The sequence below is a fragment of the Callithrix jacchus genome, chromosome 2, assembly GCF_049354715.1.
Source record: "Callithrix jacchus isolate 240 chromosome 2, calJac240_pri, whole genome shotgun sequence".
Taxonomy (NCBI): Eukaryota; Metazoa; Chordata; class Mammalia; order Primates; family Cebidae; genus Callithrix; species Callithrix jacchus.
The window spans coordinates 153,821,188-153,835,757 of NC_133503.1; positions in this window are offsets into that span (position 1 = coordinate 153,821,188).

Consider the following 14,570-nt stretch of genomic DNA (forward strand, 5'->3'; position numbering starts at 1 on the left):
TTTTCATCCCATCTTTTATGTTTACAACTATATGTTCTTTTCCTTAAAGAGAGTGCCTAAAATTATATAAGCTTCAGGCTTCACATAAAATCTGGCTCTACCATTATTTAAGAATATATATATATATATATTTTGAGACAGAGTCTCACTTTGTCAATAGGCGCCAGGCTGGAGTGCAGTGGCACAATCTCGGCTCACTGCAACCTCTGCGTCCGGGTTCAAGCAATTCTTCTGCCTCAGCCTCCCTAGTAGCTGGGACTACAGGCACGCGCCACCACGCCCAGCTAATTTTTGTATTTTTAGTAGAGACGGGGTTTCACCACGTTGGCCAGGATGGTCTCGATCTCTTAACCTCGTGATCCACCCGCCTCGGCCTCCCAAAGTGCTGGGATTACAGGCTTGAGCCACCGTGCCCGGCCTAAATAATTTTTTAATTTCAATTTATGGACTAGTCTCAGGTCCTCATTTCCTTCATTGGTGGCTCCCGTATTACATTTTAACATTTTCTTCATTCAGCCAAGCTATGGATTGAAAATTTAGAGAGGGGCTAAATTTTCAGTTTAGTGTGTGTGTGTGAGTGTGTGCTGGCAGGGAATCAGTGATATTAGGGCTTCGAAGGCAGGGCCTTCTCCTTCTACTAGAAATTAGACTATATAATTTTATATTTTTTCCTCACTAAAACATTGACATGTTCTAAACTGGCAGTAAGTCTGTGTTTCTTCAAAGTTATGGACACAGACTGATACTTCAGAGAAACCACCACCACCTCTACCCACCCTGTCCCAGAACTGCCAGACCGAGAGATGCTGTTAGAAGCAGCTTGTCACTGAATCTCCTCTAAGAATATAGTTGAGCACATTATTCAACATTTCACCCTTTTACCGGAAGGCTCTCCAAAGAATTTTTCTGGTCTTAGTTCCAGGAATGGTTGTACTTCTTTTGGGCCACTGGCCTTTCAGTGTTATCAACTCTGTGAATTGTATAACCAGCCACAGTTCTCACTCTCAGTTGTTTACTGATAAGCCCAAAGTTAAATCTGCAGCCAGCCGGGTCATGCCTAGTAATTACGGTAGGCTTTTGTAGTCACGTTCCTGACTCCATTTTATTCCTTTATTTCTAATTATTATTCACGGTATGTTGTTACATTTTACATATCCTTTCTCAAGAGAGCAAGGATATGATTTAATACACCATTCTTTTTTTTGAGACAGAGTCTCGCACTGTCGCCCAGGCTGGAGTGCAGTGGCATGATCTTAGCTTACTACAACCTCTGCCTCCCAGGTTCAAGGGATTCTCCTTGCTTCAGCCTCCTAAGTAGCTCAGATTACAGGTGCCTGCCCCCACATCTGGCTAATTTTTTTGTGTTTTTAGTAGAGACAGGGTTTCACTATGTTAGCCAGGCTAACCTTGTCATCTGCCCAACTCAGCCTCCCAAAGTGCTGGGATTACAGGTGTGAGCAACTGCGCCCACCCTAATAAACCATTCTGTCTTTTTTTTTTAGGAGATGGGGTTTCACCATGTTGGCCAAGCTGGTCTCAAACTCCTGACCTCAAGCAATCCACCTGCCTCAGCCTCCCAAAGTGCTGGGATTACAGGTGTGAGCCACTGTGCCTGGCCTAAACCATTCTTAAAGGCTTTCTGGGTATAGTTTTATCATAGGTATCTGGATTTGTAGCAAAAAATCTTTGCATACCACACCAAAAAAATATTATTTTGAAAGGAGGTGACTATCTGAGGTCAGGAGTTTGAGACCAGCCTGGCCAACATGGTGAAACCCTGTCACTACCAAAAATACAAAAATTGGCCAGGCATGGTGTCTTGGGCCTATAATCCCAGCTACTCAGAGGGTGAAGCCAGAAAATCACTGGAACCCGGGAAGCCGAGGTTGCAGTGAGCCCAGATCACGCCCCTGCACTCCAGCCTGGATGACAAAGCGACACTTTGTCTCAAAAAAAAAAGAAAGGTGACTGTGACCTGATGTTATTCTCCTGTTCCTTTCCACTTCCCTTGATCACACTCATATTTCTGCCTGTTCACTGGGAGTGTCAAGTGTGCCAGCATTCTGTCACTTAACCTCAGAGAATATTAATGATGACAACTGCTTCTAACCCATCTTTGCCACACTCAGAATCTACTCCACCCACATCTCTCCCTACCCTCATTTCTAATAAGGCCCTGATGCTCTAAGGGCACCTACAAGATCCCAGTTGCACTCAGGATATCAATCCCGTGCACCCAGGGGCAGAGGGTCACAACCGAAGTTTCAGGGAAGGTTCTCAAGTCTGAAAGAGTGTGAAGGCACTCTGGCCCTCGCAGTGGCATCTCAAGTAATTCAGGCAGGAAAGCGATCTGACCGTGGGAAGGGGAGGCTCAAACCCCCTGGATGGGCTTCAGGACTTGAGCTATGTTTGTGAGCACAGGAGACTTCCTGGAAGAAGCAGGCAAGGACAGATGTGAGGGTGGGGACAGCAGCGGCCTAGCAGAGCAAGGAGTCTCTGGGTTAACCCCGGGTCAAGCCAGTCTTCCTCTGGAGGGTCCGAGCTCCCTAGCCCCCATCTCAAACTTCTCATTAGTCAAGATTTCAGATTCAAGTCAGAGTGAGAACAGTCTCACCATGACCTCTGAATTTCTTGTTCCAATGTCCTTTTGCCCTGTGCCCCTATCACATAAGTGTTCAGCGCCCAAACGGCTTTCAGAGCATAATGCACCCCCTTCAGCAGCACTCTCCTAGAAGTCTTCTCATTGATACTGCTGATCCTCTTCTTTATTTCAATCAGAGATCCCTTTCTCGGATATTTTTCTCCTGTTTTCCAAAAGAGGGGGCAGGTTGGCTGTGGGTAAATGTGAGATTCTATATAAACGAGAATGATCTTTTTATTTCCACCCACAAATTGAGATGACTACTACTGAGTTATATCACCTAAGAAAAAAAGCAAACATTCATTTCAAATACTTTAAGGCCTGGAGCAGTGGCTCATGCCTGTAATCCCAGCACTTTGGGAGGCTGAAGTGGGTGGATCACTTGAGGTCAGGAGTTGGAAACCAGCCTGGCCAACATGGTGAAACCCATTTCTGCTAAAAATACAAAAATTAGCTGGGCATGGTGGTGGGTGCTTGTAATCCAGCTACTCAGGAGGCTGAGGCATGAGAATCGCTTGAACCTAGCAGGTGGAGGTTACAGTGAGCCAAGATTGCACCAATGCACTCCAGCCTGGGTAACAGAGAGAGAACTCCATCTCAAAAAAAAAAGAAAAAAAAACCCTTTAAGACCCAGATGGAAGGAGATAGTGAACTGGCACATTAGAGATCAATGCACTGAATCTGCCTGCTAGAATGCAAGCTGTATAGGGGTTGGGAGGTTTTCTATTTTATTAACTGCTATGTCCCCAGAAGCTGGCCCATCATAGGCATTCAGTAGAGATTTGTTGCTGTGTTAATTTTTGGTACAAATGTGTCTGTATTCATGATTTAAAATGAATGTCTTTGTCCTTTTAAGATGCCGTAGCAAAATACTATAGATGGAGTAATTTATAAAAATCAGAAATTTATATCTTACAGTTCTGAAGGCTGTGGAGTCCAAAATCAAAGCACCAGCAGATTCAGTGTCTGGGTGAGGGCTCATTTCCCAGTTCACAGGAATGGCACCTTCTCATTGCGTCCTCACATGGGGAAAGGGCAAGGCAGTTAGCTCTCTGGGCCCCCTTTTATGAGGGCACTAATTCCATGAGGGCAGAGCCTTCATGACCTAATCACCTTCCAAAAGGCCCGGTCTTCTAATACCATCGCTTTGGGAGTTAGGATTTCAGCCTAGGAATTTGGGGGAAACACATTCAGACCACAGCACTGAACAAAGTCTCAGAAGCTGAGGCTTTCTTTTTCTGTCTCTCATGCCCTTAGAAGACACATCATGTTGGCTTGCAGTTTTTAAAGGAAGAGATGAAGGAGGAAAAAAGAAAGGAAATCTAGTATTTAGATTCCCTCATTTATACATGCACATCACAGGCCAGGCATGGTGGCTCACACCTGTAATCCCAGCACTTTGGGAAGTCAAGGTAGGCAGATCACGAGATCAGGAGATTGAGACCACCCTGGCTAACATGGTGAAACTCCGCATCTCTACTAAAAATACAAAAAATTACCCAGGCATGGTGGCACGCACCTGTAATCTCAGCTACTCTGGAGGCTGAGGCAGGAGAATCGCTTGAGCCTGGGAGGTGGAGGCTGCAGTGAGCCGAGATCACTCCACTGCACTCCAGCCTGGGTGACAGAGCAAGACTCTGTCTCAAAAATAAAATAAAATAATAATATATGCACATCATTTTTATATACCTGTGCTTAGTGAAAATGTTGTACTCCATAACTGAGGTTGTAGAAATTAAGTTATGACTATGGCAGACACAATTTATTACCTCCCACATTCATTCATTTGCTTACATTTTTTTTTTCTTGAGTTGGAGTCTTGCTCTGCCACCTAGGCTGGAGTGCAGCAGCACAATCTCAGCTCACCTCAACCTCCACCTCCTGGGTTCAAGCGATTCTCCTGTGTCAGCCTCCAGAGTAGCTGGGAATATAGGTGCATGCCCACCACACTCAGCTAATTTTTGTATTTTTAGTAGAGACAGGGTTTCACCATATTGGCCAGGCTGGTCTCAAACTCCTGAACTCAGGTGATCTGCCCACCACAAGTTCATTACAGGTGTGAGCCACTGTACCCATCCCTCCACACTTTTCTTTGCTAGCAAAAATCCTAGTTTTGTTCAAGAATTAGATATCTGTGTGTTTCAGAAATATTGAGCCCTTTTGTTTTTTTGGAAATGGATTCTCATTCTGTCACCCAGGCTGGAGTGTAGTGGCTCGATCTTGGTCTTGGCTCACTGCAACCTAGACCTCACCTGCTCAAGCGATTCTCTTGCCTCAGTGTCCCGAGTAGCTGGGATTACAGGCATGTGCCATCACACCAGCTAGTTTTTGTATTTTTAGTAGAGATGGGGTTTCACCATGCTGGCCAGGCTGGTCTCAAACTCCTGATCTCTGGTAATCCACCCACCTCAGCCTCCCAAAATGCTGGGATTACAGGCATGAGCCACTGTGCCCAGCCTCCTTTTCTGTCTGGAGATGAATTCTGATTAGTCTGGGCCTAATCGTGTTAATCCATTCTTCCTACCAAGGATAGAAGAGGTACGTGTAGTAACTCAGAAAGGGGGTCTGTAGGGAACTTGTGGAATCATTTTCATCACGTCATGTTACAATGGAACACGAAGAAAAGGACAGTCTTCCCCTCTTCCAGTCTTAGCACACGATGAACTACCGAAGACCCAGTGAGTACATGGGGTGTGAACCTAAGAATAAGCTGCAATTGGCAGAGCGGAGGAGTGGAGAGAACCTGGTTTTTGATCTTATCTTTGAGCCACTGAATTAATCAGCTCCAGAATCTCCTTTCTTCTAAAATCGCAATGAGTGGTATTACAAATTTCTAAATTTAAACTACATTTAAATTACATTAAAAATTTTTTTTTGGCCGGGCATGGTGGCTCGCGCCTGTAATCCCAGCGCTTTGGGAGGCCAAGGCGGGCAGATGACAAGGTCAAGAGATTGAGACCATCCTGGCCAACATAGTGAAACCCCACCTCTACTAAAATACAAAAATTAGCTGGGCGTGGTGGCACACACTTGTAGTCCCAGCTTCTTGGGAGGCTAACGCAGGAGAATTGCTTGAGCCCAGGAAGCGGAGGTTGCAGTGAGCCAAGATTGTACCACTGCACTCCAGCCTGGTACCTGGCGACAGAGCAAGACTCTGTCTCAAAAAAAAAATCTAAATTTAAACTATTAAATTACAATTAAAAAACATTTAGTCATGTTTTCTGTTACTTGCCTCAAAGCATATCCGTTGGTACAAAGGCATGGGAACCCAAAACAATACTCAATACTCAACCTGGAGAGAAGAGCTAAGCATATGCATCTTAGGAACAATTAAGGTTCCCAACAAGGCCAAGTAGCACCAACTTAAGTTGCATGAATACCACTCTTGACAATTTGCCATTTTCATTATGATTCATCTGCCTAAATTTATACGTGTTATCCAGTCACTTCCCTTAAGTCATTTTAGACTCACAACCTTTGTTTTTTCTTTTTGGCAGCTGATCGGACTCTAGAACAGAGATAACCAACTGTTTCTCTAAAGGGCAGATGATAAATATTTCAAGCTCAATAGGTTTCTGTCCCAACTACTTAACTCTATCACTACAACACAAAAGTAACCGTAGCAAATACATAAATGGTCTGGGCACGGTGGCTCATGCCTGTAGTCACAGCACTTTGGGAGGCGGAGGCAGGTGGATCACCCGAGGTTAGGAGTTCCAGATCAGCCTGGCCAACATGTTGAAAACCCATCTCTACTAAAAATACAAAAATTGGTTGGGTGTGGTGGCATGTGCCTGTAGTCCCAGTTACTCGGGAGGCTGAGGCAGGAGAATCACTGGAATCCAGGAGGTAGAGGTTGCAGTGAGTTGACATTATGCCACTGCATTCCAGGCAGGGTGACAGCAAGACTCAGTCTCAAAAAAAGAAAAGAAAAGAAAAGAAATACTTAAATTAAGGAATGTAGTTATGCTCCAATCAAATTTTGTTTATAAATACTAAAATTTGAATTTCATATCAATTTTATGTGTTAAATATTACCTTTTTTTTTTTTTTGGAGAGGGAGTTTGGCTCTTGTTACCCAGACTGGAGTGCAATGGCGCGATCTCGGCTCACCGCAACCTCCTCCTCCTGGGTTCAGGCAATTCTCCTGCCTCAGCCTCCTGAGTAGCTGGGATTACAGGCACGCGCCACCTTGCCCAGCTAATTTTTGTATTTTTAGTAGAGACAGGGTTTCACCCCTTTAACCAGGATGGTCTCGATCTCTTGACCTCGTGATCCACCCGCCTCGGCCTCCCAAAGTGCTGGGATTACAGTCTTGAGCCACCGCGCCCGGCTAAATATTACCTTTTATCATTTTCAATAATTTAAAAGTTAAAAAATGCAAATGAGTACATGTAAAACCGAGGCAGTCTGAATACGATTTGGGTTTATGTAACTGTCAGTTTCCTGGATTACAGGCTGGTGCCACCATGCCTGGCTAATTTTTGTCTTTTTAGTAGAGACAGGGTTTCCCCGTATTAACCAGGCTGGTCTCAAACTCCTCACCTCAGGTGATCTGCCTGCTTCAGCCTCCCAAAGTGCTGGGATTACAAGCGTGAGCCACCACAGTTGGCAGGTTGTGTATTATATTGTATAATTTTGTAAGATGTTACCATTGGGAAAACTGAGTAAAGAACACATGGAATCTTTCTGTATTACTTCTTTTTTATTGTGGTAAAACATACATAACATAAAATTTATCATTTTAACTTTTTTTTTTTTTTTGAGACGGAGTCTCACTCTGCTGTTGCCAAGGCTGGAATGCAGTGGCACGATCACGGCTCACTGCAATCTCTACCTCCCAGGTTCAAGCGATTCTCCTGCCTCAGCCTCCTAAGTAGCTGGGATTACAGGCGCTCACCACCACGCCCAGCTCATTTTTGCATATTTTTTAGTAGAGACGGGGTTTCACCATGTTGGCCAGGTTGGTCTCAAACTCCTTACCTTGTGATCCACCCGCCTCAGCCTCCCAAAGTGCTGAGATCACAGGCCTGCGCCTTCTTATGCAGCTGGACGTTTTGTAAAATTTATAATCCACTGGCAGTAAATACATTCGCATTATTATGCAACTATCACCACCATCCATCTTCAGAACTTTTACATCACCTCAAAATGAAATGCTGTATCCATTAAATAATAACTCCTCATTATTCCCTTCCACAGCCCCTTTTCAGTCTCTAAGAATTTGACTGCTCTAGGCACTTCATAGAAGTAGAATCACACAATATTTGTCCTTTAGTTTCAGATTTATTTCACTTAGCATAATATATTCAAGATTCGTCCATGTTGTAATATGTACAAAATTTCATTCTCTTTAAGGCTGAATAACATAACATCGTATGTATATACCATATTTTATTTTTCTATTCATCTATTGATGACATTTGAGTTGTTTTAACTTTTTGGGTATTGTGAATAATACTTATAAACATTGCTGTATAAATATCTATTCAAATCCGCCCCCTTTTTTTTTGAGATGGAGTCTTGCTCTGTCACCCAGACTGGAGTGCAGTGGTGTGATCTCGGCTCACTGCAACCTCCTCTTCCCAGGTTCAAGCAATTTTCCTGCTCCCCAGTAGCTGGGATTACAGGTGCCCGCTATCATGCCTGGCTAATTTTTATATTTTTAGTAGAGATGGGGTTTCACCATGTTGGGGAGGCTGGTCTTGAACTCCTGACTTCAGGTAATCTACCCGCTTCGGCCTCTCAAAAATGGTAGGATTACAGGTGTGAGCCACTGTGCCTGGCTCAAGTCCCTACTCTCAGTTCTTTTGGATAGAAGTGGAATTGCTGGATCATATGGTAATTCTACGTTTAATTTTTGGAGGAAATGTGGAACTGTTTTCCAGAGCAGCTGCGCCATTTTACATACCCACCAGCAAGCCACAAGGGTTCCCATTTCTTCATATTCTCATCAACATTTTTTACTTTTGGTAACAGCCACCCTAATGGATGTGAAGTGGTTTTGATTTGCATTTCTCTAATGATTATTTGTGTTTATTATCTCTTCATTTGTTTATTAGTCATTAGCATATCTTCTTGGGGAATTGTCTATTCAAGTCCTTTATCCATATTTTAATACAGTTGTTTGGCTTTTGTTATTGATTTAGAAGTGTTCTTCATGTATTTTGGATATTAACTCCTTATCAGATAAATTATTTGCAAATATTTTCTCCCATTCTGTGAATTGCTTTTTCACTGTGTTGATAGTGTCCTTTGATGCACAAAAATTTTTAATTTTGATGGAGTATATTTTATCTGGGTTTCTTTTCTGTAATGCATCTTCTGTAAGTTCAAGTGAATTTAGAATTACCTCAAATTTAAAAGCTTAATCAAAAAAATGTAAATATCATTCTTAGTTCATGGGTCATACAAAATGAGTGTCATTTGGCCCACAAGTCATCGTCTGCCAGCTCATTCTGTGCAACAGAAAAAAATTGTTGCAGCTGCCTCCTTAGTATTCAAAAACTCTATCCAATTTCTCACCCTTCTCTTAACTCAACCTCCGGGGCTCAAGAAATTGAAATATCTCCACCACATATATTGCTATATAAGTGAATATATGTACACACATGGTTCTACCTTATATGTTCCAAAAATCAAAAAACTAACAAAAAAAGGAGCTACAATTCCACATTTGATTTTAAGAGTCCAACACCCCAGGTTTTCAAATGCCCCTTAAGAGCTTTGCTTGTAACAAATATTTATGCTTTGTTGCATTGTGGTGGAGGAGTTTAGGATTGGCACCTTTGCAGTCAACTACTCAACCTCTCTCCTCTCCTGGGAAACCTTCCTTCACACCCTTACACAAATTGTCAGCAGCTTGGCCTCCCGTCACCGCCCAATGCTTACAAGCGCTTAACCATGAGAAAGTCCTGGTATCGGGATGGGCATGGTGGCTCACGGCTATAATCCTAGCACTTTGGGAGGCCAAGGCAGGCAGATCACTTGTGGTCAGGAGTTTGAAACCAGCCTGGCCAACATGATGAAACCCCACCTCTACTAAAAATACAAAATCAGCCAGGTGTGGTGGCATGCCTCTTGTCTGTAATACCAGCTACTCAGGAGGCTGAGGCAGGAGGATCACTTGAACCTGGGAGGCAGAGGTTGCAGTGACCCCAGATTTTGCCACCCCACTCCAGCCTAAGCAACAGAGCGAGACCCCAAGGGAAGGGATGAAGAGGGAAGGAGAGGGGAGGGGAGGGAAGACAGGAAAGAAAGTCCTGGATTTTTTTTCATGTTATTTAATTTCCCTTAATGGCACATAAATTTTTTTTTATATGGAGTATTTTATAATCTGTATTTGAGAAGAAGTAATTCATTCTTCTTGTTTCTACTAGAAATATTATTATATGAAAGACATCGGTGCAAAATCTTTATTGGGGTGTATGGGACATTAAAAGAGAACATCTCAAAGGTTACAGCCCCATCAGGAATTCTCCCAGACAACTCAATGGCCCCCGTGGGCATACTTGCCTCTCCAGTCTACTCTCCACACTGCAGCCAAGTTGATCTTTTTAAAAGGTGCATCTGATTATGTCACCCTCTTGCCTAAAAGATTTTATTGGTTTCTCATCATTCTCAGAATGGAAACCAAAATCCCTATCACAGCCCACAAAGCCCAGCCTGCAGCCTCATCTTGTTGCCTCCCAGTAAGGGTCGAGCAGAGCCATATGCCTTGTCTCCTCAGCTCCTCAGAGTTGTCACGCTCCTGCAGGTGGTCCTCTCTGTATCTACCTCAACGCTCCCTGCCTACTTCTCTTGAGTAAAATACCTTGCAGTGAGATTGTTATGTTACATCCTTTGTATATGCTTAACTTCATAAGAAACTGCTGTCAATCAAGAAAATGATGAGACCAGTCTCAATCATTTTAGGAGGTTTATTTGCCAAAGTTAAGAATGCACACCTAGGAGACAGGTCTATGCCTTTCTCTGAAGATGATTTTGAGGACTCCAAATTTAAAGGGAAAAGGGCAGGATTTTGAGAAGTACACAATTTTCATGTAAGAGGAGAATAGGCAAAAATAGTCATTCATGCCTTTGTCTGACTCAGTGAATCTGCATTTTTTACATAAGATGATATAGATAAATGGGGCAGAGGAAAAACGCAGGGAGTTTGCATTTTTTGTTTGTTTGTTTGTTTGTTTTTTGAAATGGAGTCTTGTTCTGTCATCAGGCTGGAATGCAGTGGTGCGATCTCAGCTCACTGCAACCTCCACCTCCCAGGTTCAAGTGATTCTCAGGCCAAGTGCGGTGGCTCACTCCTGTAATCCCAGCACTTTGGGAGGCTAAGGTGGGTGGATCACAAGGTCAGGAGTTCAAGACCAGCCTGGCCAAAATGGTGAAACCCCATCTCTAAAAAAAGAAAAAAAAGTATTCTCTTGCTTCAGCCTACCGAGTAGCTGGGACTACAGGCGTGCACCACCACACCCAGCTAATTTTTGTATTTTGAGTAGAAATGGGGTTTCACCATACTGGCCAGGATGGTCTTGATCTCTTGACCTCGTGATCCGCCCACCTCGGCCTCCCAAAGTGCTGGGATTGCAGAGCAACCACGCTGGGTTGGGAATCTGCATTTTACATAAGATAACAAAGATGAAAATGGGGCAGGGGAACAATCAGATAAGCACGTGTGTCTGGTGGGCCAAGGGTGACTGCATCCATAAACATAAGCTATCAATTTACATTGCCATGGTGAAACTTTAACAAAAACACCTTAGGAGAAGATCTCGAAGTTCACTAGGAATTTCCTTGTGGGTAAAATATGGGGAGGCACGTAGCTTTTCATCTTCTAGGCATCTTATTTAGGAACCAAAAATGGGGAGGCAGGTTTGTGTGGCCCAGTCCCAGCTTGACTCTTCCCTTTGGCTTAATGAGTTTGGGATCCCAAGATTTCATTTCCTTTCACAACTGCCAAATTGTTTTCCAGAGTGGCTGTACCATTTTACCTTCCCATCAGCAATGTAAGAAAGTTCTTACAAATATCAAGTGCTCCAAATCCTTGCTGCCACTTGGTATTGGTAGCTTCATTGTATGCTACTTTTATTTTATTTATTTATTTATTTTTGAGACAGAGTTTTGCTCTTGTTGCCCAGGCTACAGCACAATGGCATGATCATGGCTCACTGCAACGTCCGCCTCCTGGGTTCAAGCAATTCTCCTGCCTCAGCCTCCAGAGTAGCTGGGATTACAGGCATGTGCCACCACACCTGGCTAATTTTGTATTTTTAGTAGAGACAAGTTTTCTCCATGTTGGTCAGGCTGGTCTCAAACTCCTGACCTCAGATGATCTGCCCACCTCAACCTCCCAAAGTGCTGGGATTACAGGCGTCAACCACCGCCCCAGGCCTGTGTGCTACATTTTTAGCAGAGCACAGAGTAAGTACTATCTGATTATGAGTTTCCGCCAAAGGGAATAGAAGACGAGTAACTCCTTTGAACCGATTTCAGTGAGAGCTTTCTGGTTGAAGTTATCTCGCACTCTCACTCCAGCCTTCATAGTAATACGCTTTAGCCAAGCTGCTATGAAAGCACAGGGGATTTAATGTCCTTAACCACAGAGATTGTTTTTCAGACTGAATTGATAAAAGTACAGCAGCTTCAAAGTCTTACTATCTCTACCCAGCTCAGTCTTACCCCTGACCATGACTTCACTGTTGGAATCAAACTGGTGAGTGTGAAGGTCACATGTGTGGAAATGTCACACAGGGCACAGTCACAAAAGACTTCCGGGAGCGGAAATACTTTTGAAAGTTGGTTAACATATTTTCCAGATCAACTGCTAGTTTAACTCTTCAGAAGACTACCAGTGGATTCTTTTTTCTTTCTTTGAACACAAAACCTACATGTTGCTAAGCACTTGCAGACACTGGTGCCTTTGACAATTGTAGCTTGCAATACTGCGTGCATGGGTGCTAATATCACACTAATTAAAAGACTGACATGCAAATTGCTAGAAGCGTTTTACAGCGTGCTTTTCATTTTATCAGCATACCCCAACGAGAATGTTTTTGACTAATACAGTAAGAAAAGGCTGGCTCTGGAGCTACCTTTTGCTAAGGTAACATATTAATGAGTCACCAGAAGCTATAAATAGAATTCAACATGAACTTCTGTCCACAATTACACCACTATTCCCACAAAGAGAGATGTTACTAATGATGGAACATGGCCTGCTAGCAACTATCACAACCAAGGGGGGTGAGGACACGGGGAAGCACAGCCTTATGGGAATGTGTGCTGTGCTATGATTAGCTGAGATGTCATTACAGTGTGTACTTTCTCTTATAGACCATGAGGCAGTTATGTCGTTTTCCTTAAGGATCATCAATGTGTATGCCAGTCAAGTTTGTCAAATTCTCCCTTTCTCTCTCTCTCTCCCTCGTGTTAAATTCCAGACAATAACTGTCTTGAGTCAGTTATTTATAGGAGACCTCCATTTATAGGAGACCTCCATTTATTGGATGGATGGGCATGTTAAAACTATGCTTCCATATAATACTCTTGAAATTTTTTTAAGACTCAGGGTCTCACTCTGTGGCCCAGCCTGGGGTAGAGTGGTGCAATCATGGCTCATTGCAGCCTCAAACACCTGGGCTCAAGTGATCCTACCACCTCAGCCTCCTAAGTGGTTGGTACTACAGGTGCACGCCCCACACGCAATAATTTTTTTTTTTTTTTTTTGAGATGGAGTTTCACTCTTGTTGCCCAGGCTGGAGTGCAATGATGCAATCTTGACTCAACGCAACTTCCACCTGCCAGGTTCAAGTGAGTCTCCTGCCTCAGCCTCCAGAGTAGCTGGGATTATAGGCATGCGCCACCACACCCAGCCAATTTTATATTTTTAGTAGAGACAGGGTTTCTCCATGTTGGTCAGGCTGATCTTAAAGTCCTGGCCTCAGGTGATCTGCCTGCCTTGGCCTCCCAAAGTGCGGGGATTACAGGCATGAGCCACCATGTCCGGTACAATAATTATTTTTTATTTTTTTAGAGACAAGCTCTGACTTTGTTGCCCACGCTGGTCTCAAACACCTGGCTGCAAACCATCCTCCTTCTTTGTCTTCCCAAAGTGCTAAGATTGTAGGTACATGCTACCACACCTGGCAATACTCTAGAATTTTGATCATTTATATACACAGGTCAATATATTCAAGACAATGTCATTCAAAATATGCATTTAAATGGTCCCCCATCAAAAGATACCTCTGCCAACAGCCCTATGTGTTTACTCACCCTGCCTCGCTCATTTCTTCAGGTAATACTGAGGAGAGAATAGAATGTCACCTGGAAACTGAGAAAGGGCAAACAGGTCAAGACCCTGCCATTCACCACAGTTTAGGTCCAGTTTCACACCAGCTCAAGGGAGACAGGAAAAGTCATGTTGAAAAAAGAGGAGTTGTCAGAAATGGTCCAGTACATGAAGTCCTACTAGGGTAGACAGAGAAAGCTCTGTACTCTGGAACAATCTGTAAAGAACCAGGTTCTGGGGGAAAGGTTCAGAAAGAAATAAAGAGACAGTAAACAAATCATCTTCCCTGTGAGTTTGCCTGATGGTCTCTTATTTCCTGTGGCCAAGTCCTTAGTAAGTGCGTCCAGTCCTGAGTCAGTCTGAGAAATCAAGGGAGGTTATATTTTGGGGGCAGTTACTTTCTCTTCTTACTCATGTTCGAATGCAATCTAGGCAGATGGCAGAATGTTCGAATCAATGATCTCTTCTTCACAAGTTCAGGTCAGGACTATAAGCTTTCTGTGGTCCCACCCCTGGTTCCCTCATCTCTTCTTTCCTCTCCCCAGCATCATACACAATACCCTTCTTGAGGACCTTCCCTCCATCTCTGTTTCATTTTAAGTACAGTACTCTCTGCTTTTCTGCCCTTCTATGATTCAAGTC